Here is a 7,586-nt window from a genome sequence, read left to right as displayed (position 1 = left end):
TTGGGGGGGGGGGGGGGGGGGGGCAAAAAACTAAGTTTGATTAAAACTAATAGAACAGACGCAGCAAACATTTCAAAACAATTATGTGCGATAGTAATATGAAAAATATTTTTTTCTATTTAGGTAGAGACAGTGTACTTATAATTGAATACAGAAAATTGCAAACTGACGTTTATTTGCAAGTAAAATCAAAGTTAAAGCCTGCAGTGATACTGTTAATTCATTGCACTTTTTTCCACACATTTTGAATTCAATCACTGCTTAAGAAAACTATTAACATCGAGTAGAAATGATTGTGACAATTTAATAGATGGAAACAAACATGTTATGATAATAATGGAAACATTTTAACAGTGTAATTATTACCAATTTGTCCGTTGCCGTCACTCCAGGAGGGAAACCTAATAGCCTAAGTGAAATAATTGCATCTGACTCTTCTTTTATTATTGGAAATGAACGTCATTTACATTTGAATGTGGTGTGAAAATTATTGTGTCACAGCGCTTGTGTAGATAAGCTGTTTGGTTTAAACTTTTCCAAACTTTTAACACACCGAAGCCCAGAAAAGACTCACAGCTCGGCGACGAGGCTTCTGAACAACCTTGTCCCGCCAAACCTCTCCTGACACCTGCGTGCGAATTGACGGCATACAATCTCATATTTAAATTCAAATTCACATTTAAATTCAATGTTTTTAAATTAAGTGTTTTTTTATTTATTTATTTATTTTAGGTTTTGTACAGCTGCTTGTGATGTAACACATTTTAGTTGTAATTTATTATAATAAGACGCGTTCATTATAAGATCAATAAAAGTAAACGGGGCCTGCTCGTTCTGCCTATAATATTGTATGTTTGAGGTTTGCTTTCCTTTTATTTTGTCTTTTTATTTATTTATTTATTGCATTTGCTTTTTGAATGCATTTTACGAGAATCGTTTCCCAGTGAATTGTCTATATTGAAATCTGTATTATAGCTACGAACGCAGGGCTTTATTCAGCGCTGATACGAACGCAATTTTCCCATACAATTAAATGGAATTAATAATTTGTTATATTCTTTGTAATATGTAGGTTTTTATCCGGTGACCTATTAATTTGCATGCTATGTGTCAACACATGATAAAAGGAATATATGACTTTTAATCTCTAAAATTTAACGGCCATAACAGAGATTTATGGATTTTTTTCTGCCTTTAGTTAATGTTGTTATTAAATAAACATTCATTTGAACTGTTAAATTTGAGCTTTGTAATGATAAGGTGTTCTCTGATAAGATAGAGTTCTCAGTGTGATTAGAAACAATTTCCACAGCATGAGTTTTTGGGTCTGTGTTTATCTCTTGTTTCTATCTTGCCTTTTGGGAACAAATTTGTACATTGTTGGTTTTGCTTTAAAAATGAAATAAATTGTTTAAAACAAGTGATATACTAGATGCTCTAAATTGAGCTTGGCAAGTAACCTGAATGCAAATGCTTATTTAAATTCATGCTTATTTAAATTCATTTAAATTCATTTGTTCAGCATGCAGCACAGACTTTATCAAATTTGTATTATGTTTATAACATCATCAAAAAAAATGATTCCATAAATGTGTTGAATGAAAACTCATTTGCAATGCTTTGATCAAACAGGTGTAATTTTGTGAAAAACACTTGCTGCATCATGAAATATCCACTGCCACCATCACAAGTTCATATCAATACATTCAGTTCAGAGTCACTCACCAAACAGGAGTTTATCACACTTCGTATATGCATGGCTGCATTGCAGAACAGAAGTTTAGCAGGTCACTTTTGCCAGCCTCCCCTTTTCTCTCCCACCATACTGAGCACACTATGTCACCAGCTAATATTAACAAGCGGAGATGACATGCGATTATCATCAATGTCATCCCACCCCCTCCTTCCACCCACCGTATGTGCATAAAACCCTCAGATTAGGCCTGCCATTGGAAAGGAATGCCCGTACCCTTCACCCTCAGGGTGCTTTAGCATCCTAAAGAAGTTGTACCTGCTGTTTTTAAGTGCATGTGGGAATGAGATGACTAACAGGGGGCAATGAGATGCTAATGTGGGTTTGAATAGCGCTGTGCTTAATGTCCAAACCAATAAATAACAAATGGATGAGAAATTTGTGTGTCTCTGCACGGCGATAGCAGGTTGTGATCCTGGAAGTCCTCTTGGGAGCTTTTTATCATGTGGTGGTTTGTGTTGTGGTGGTCAAGGATGTTTTTGTGAGTCTGATGTCTCAGAAGCAGGGTTAGGCCAATTTGTTTTTAGAGTAGAGTGATTTGTTATGATAGATCAGATCATAAATCAAGAATCAGACTCCCAGATCTGTTGTCAGACTGTTTTATTTATTTATTTATTAAAAAAAAAATAATAATCCAATGCATTTTGCCATGTTTAGCATTTTTGACCCTAACAAGCAGCCCCTGGTTGAAAATTGCCCGGAAACCTTTATTGTGTGGTGCTGTGGTGCTCTGCTTCCACTCATTCCTGTCAACAAGTCATGCAGGACTTCCAACTGAAACCACTTACTTTGATAATCCTCAACTTTGATATGTTCGTCATCAAATGAAAAGGACACAAAGAGTGAGAAAGAGGAAAGGGAAATGAGTGAAAGTGAGTAATTGAGAAAAAGAAGCGATGCTCTCGAGCTGTGGGCCACATCAGATGAGAAGTTGAGTGTTTGTCAAAAGTGTTTGCCCATGTTTGTGTCTCAGCAGAGGGGGTCTCTAGCTTTGTAGGGGGGATTGCTCTCAAGCTCTCTCTCCTTTTCTTCACTCCCTTCTAATCCCTAGGCCCAGTCATCCCTTCAGGGCATGCCTCAGATCTACCTCTATGTTAAAACGACCCCTTCCTTCTCTTCTTTTTGTTGCCCTTTCTGTCTTTCCTTTGGCTTTATCTCCTTTCACATTTTATCTTCACCATTTCTTTTTTTCTTTCTTTATATACAGTGGCCCCAAACAATATATGGACATGTTTGGACACTTATGCCACACTTGGATGAAGAAAATGTGTGGATTTTATTGTATAATATACAAAATATCACACCAGGATTTTCTCAGAAGTAACTGTAAATTTCAGAGCCATTTTTGTAATTATTTTTGCTATTAATTTTGACTTGTGTTTGTCCCTTCCATTGGTTGTACTACACAGTCGTAACTTGTGAGTAAACCAGTTCATTCACATACAGCCTGCAGGCAGTCACAGGAAATTAGCAAGTTTGTACCAAAGTATGAGAGTGACAGTTTGGTTACACTGGTGGGGCTGGCTGCTGGAAACTCAAAATTGACCTGCCAATTAGTCTGGCTATTTACCTTTTTTCAAGAGAAGCATTAGAATTAGAAAAAAAAAAAGTTTTCAAGAAATTATAGACAAGACATTAACTTCATAAAATGTAATGATAGTCCTCTAACTCCAAACCAGTACGGCTGCTAACCAGCATAAACCAATATGAACTACCACAGAAATTCATGATGGTCTTTTCAGACAGGGAGCTACTCACATTGATGTATGTGTCATTGTTAGCGCTAATGTTTTTTGTTTTTTTTCTCAAGTAGGTGGCTGCAAATAGCACACATTGTGTGTTGGCAAGAGCTACTTGGTTTTCCCCTTCTATTCGCTGTTCTGGTTGTAAAAACCGTCTGTAAACCAGTGTGAAGTGTGGCAACAAGAGAATTAAGTACTTCCCAGTTTGGTGGCAAGGTGTGTTAAGGACTTGTGACAGAGTGGTTGTGTGTGAATGAGTGTATGTTGGTTTTGATGTAAGGTATTTCGAACAAATATAAAAACACTGCAAGGGAATAGCTGAATATCACGCAGAATATCCATATGTAAAAAGTGTCAGGGCATGTGTTCTCTCTAAATCACCAAGTATAACTCCTCTCCTGTTTGCCTGTTCTTCCCCATGTGTTTTGCACTCTTCTCTGTCCCTTCTGTGTGCTTTAATAGTAAATGTCAAAGCCCTTGCCTCCCCAGTCCCTGAGATAAATAATGTCCCTATTTACAAAAACAAAAGAGGAGACTTAACTATATGAGCAAATTTCAGGCATGCCTGAAAGACTACCCCATTGTCATCACAGCATCTAAAGACTAACCACTTTTTCTCATGCAAAGTGTGCTGGTTTTAAGGGCCGGGGTATAGACGAAGTGAGAAGGAGCGGGGGGGAGCTATTGGAGGGGTCCCTCTCCCGCTGAACAAAGACCAGCTCCTTCCAAGCAAAGATAAAGGGAGGGGGTGGAGGTAAAAGTTTTACAGACTAGTTCCCTCAAGGAGATTTTGGAGTGGAGGGGAGGAGAAGGGAGTATTTGGAGTCCTCTGTTGTTTATAAAGATTTTTTAAGGCTTTTTTTACAGTTACCTTGAATGTGGCTCAACCAGTCAGACTTTAGAGTTGATATTATTAATTTTTGAATTGTACTTTTGTTTTGAATATTATTATGAATAATTTGTGTTTGTGTCCTTCAAATGAAAATAATCAAGTGTTTTTTTTTTATTGGCTGAAATGTATCTATTTATCAGCTTATATTTGTTAATTTGTTTGTTTGTTTATATTTTAATTCACTGGATTATCCAAAAATGGCTTATTTAAAATTTTGAACAAAAATAACATATTCCAAAGAGAAAGGAAAACTTGAAATCGCATCATATGACCCCTTTAATTAACTGAATTATCCAAAAACAGGCTTTTTTGTTTTGTGTGTGTATATGTAATATCATGATAAGATTTTGCTCATACTGCCCTCCCCTAATAGAGCCAAACATTTAGAGAGAAACAGCAGGATAAATGTGCACATGAGCAGCAGAAAAGCTCTTGCCATATCACTCGAGAAAGCTGTTTTTATCAAGAGGGCTCAGCATGCTTGGGAAATACATCTTTTTTTGTAGGAGGACAAGGTTAGACTTTTCTATGGAATTTATTATTCAGTCACACTTACAACCACAGGTACACACATACACACAGTCCTCTTTAGGTTGCTGGCTGCTTTCGGCGGACAGCGAGCGTGCCATGTGCCGTCGTAAAGGCTCTTCCAGCAGCCGCGGTTTAGAGCGAAAGGTTCCATTTGTCAAAGGTGCTCAAGAGCGCTCCGCCTCTCATGCTGCCCTGCAGTTTGGCAGCTACTTGCTAAAGTCATTGTCTGAGAAGAGGCAGGACATTACTCACTACTCAGAGAGAAAAAGACTTGGGGCCCTGGGCACCCGGACTGGTTTATGAATGGGGAATTGGGTTTGCATACTGTGAGTTATTTACTGTGACAATAGAGTGCTTTAGACGTGAACTTGACTGGGCTGATGTCCACCATATGAGGAACAGAAAGAGAAGGAAACAAAAAGTGGGTGGGACAGATGTGCGGTAGGGGATGTTAGCACATTTGGGTGTGCCTTATTCTGCATGATAATTCTAAAATGTCCAAAATGTTTGGATGCTGGTCTTTTTGTATGTGGGTAGTTGGCATGTCATACTTTTGGAAAGTTGACATGTACTGCATTGTGACATGGTAAACCTAACGTAATTTTTTTTTTTGTTGCTATTTTTAAATCTAATCACAAATATATTAATTAATATAATTATTATGCAATTCCTTATATTAGTTTTTATTATAGATATATGTATTTAAATGAACAATAATTATTAATAAATGTAATAATAAATAATATATTGAAAATAAATATTTAAAAAAACATTTAAAATTGATTATATAAAATAAATATTGTAATATATTTTAAATATAAATATATGTCTGTGTATATTTGGTGTGTGTGTATCTATCTATCTATCTATCTATCTATCTATCTATCCATATCATATATTTGTATTCTTTTCATTCATTATATATGTATTTAATCCTAAGAAAAAAAAAATATATTTTTTTTTGAGTGAGGGTTAGTGTATGTTAACCATTTACTTTTTTTTTTTTTCATGGGAGACTTGTGATGTGGATGCTGGGGGATGTAAAATTTTTTTTTCTCCAGAGAAAATGTGGTGAGGAGAAAAATAATGCAAAGAAGACAGTAAAGGCGATGAAACGTGAGAAGAGGTGAAGGAAAGTGTCAAAAGAGAGAAAGTTTGGAAGACTGCAGAAAAGGAAGAGAGGGTAGAGAAACATGGAGGGGGTTAGAGAGAGAAAGAATTGAGCTGGAATGTTTTTTCCTCTCAGAGCTCAGTGTGTAAGCTTGCATCTACCTCCCAAAGCTGCTTTCACAAAGAGATTTACAAGACAGGTTTCTACCGCTCTGCATTTCAAACGTGTGTCAGTGTATGTATGTCTGCCCACTTGTGAGAGTTATTTCATGCGTATAAAGTGCATGCGAACAGAACACTGCAGATTTTCACGTGAAAGTTTCAGATTGGACTATATTTCAATATGTGCACTGGCATTTAGGTATGACGTTAATTTTAGTTTTACATGGGCAACGATACCTGGCACAGGCCTACTGATATACTTTTAATAGATGTGAATATGTCCTCTCACAAAGGCTTAAAAAAACCCTCAGATGCCAGAAAATGTGTGTGTGCCCTGCATCATGTGTCGGCACTGTACTCCGGGGTTCTTCCACATACAAAGGGAGCTACTTAGCTTTTAGAATTATTTATGTTGTTTGGCTTTTTGTGAAACAGTCTTAAGCACTTGTCTTCTCCTATTAGATTGAATGACTCTACTGAACCCAGCTAAAATCTCTCCAACCGAAATCCCCCCTCTGCTGCTCGGAGCAGCTCATCGTTTTGAGAGGATAGACACTTCACAGACAATAATAGTGTCTTGCAGATTGTTGCATGATTAACAAGGGGCTGTATGTTTGCAGCCCCTTGTTAATCATGCAAGGTTTTGCTAATAACTGCTTGTAAATCAAAATGATCAATGAAAGCTTGATGTGGTTCACACACCCTAAATAAATATTTTTAATGGCTATTGGTGCATGTGTTTTTAAAATGTGTTGCGTAATGTCTCGGTTACGTATGGTAACCCTCGTTCCCTGAAGGAGGGAACGGAGACGTCACGTCGGATGACCGACGAATTGGGATCTCGCTTAGAGAGACCAATCTACTTCGAGTGTAAACTAAACGAGCCAATGCACATTGGCATGCGATTATTGCATCCAGCTGCCGCTGATCACAGCGTGAGTATAAGTAGGCAGCAGATGCAACGCATATTCAGGTTTTCGCTGAGGAGCCGAGCCGGTGACCTGGCCGCTCAGCGGTGGTACAGGAGCTGTGGCGACGGGACGTGACGTCTCCATTCCCTCCTTCAGGGAACGAGGGTTACCATACGTAACCGAGACGTTCCCTTTCAGTCGGTCACTCTCGACGTCACGTCGGATGACCGATGAATTGGGATCCTACCAAAAGGCCACAGATACTGCCCCTTCCAGTGTCCTGTGGAAGCCACCTGCGCCCCTACTTTTTGGCGTAGGCCAGGGCTTGCACAAGAGGACCAGCTACTGCTGCTATGGCACTACCCAATGAGTAAGACTGGATAACACTGGGAAACGTACCCGTTCTACTTGGAACAGGGACGTTACGGAAGCTCCAACCTTCCCGAAGGAGGTTTCGGAAGCAAATACACATATGAACATTCCTT

General features: G+C 38.2%; 1 protein-coding gene across 1 annotated transcript in view; it reads left to right on the top strand.

Moving 5' to 3' along the window:
- LOC107675308 (transcriptional activator GLI3-like) overlaps window positions 1-7,586 on the top strand; it is a 260,552-nt gene that overhangs the window by 1,196 nt on the left and 251,770 nt on the right. The gene's annotated exons all lie outside the window — the stretch shown is intronic.

The sequence above is a fragment of the Sinocyclocheilus anshuiensis genome, unplaced genomic scaffold, assembly GCF_001515605.1.
Source record: "Sinocyclocheilus anshuiensis isolate Anshui unplaced genomic scaffold, SAMN03320099.WGS_v1.1 scaffold1704, whole genome shotgun sequence".
In the NCBI taxonomy this organism is placed as follows: domain Eukaryota; kingdom Metazoa; phylum Chordata; class Actinopteri; order Cypriniformes; family Cyprinidae; genus Sinocyclocheilus; species Sinocyclocheilus anshuiensis.
The sequence above is the reverse complement of the archived record's forward strand: the minus strand, read 5'-3'. Positions and strand labels throughout refer to the sequence as shown.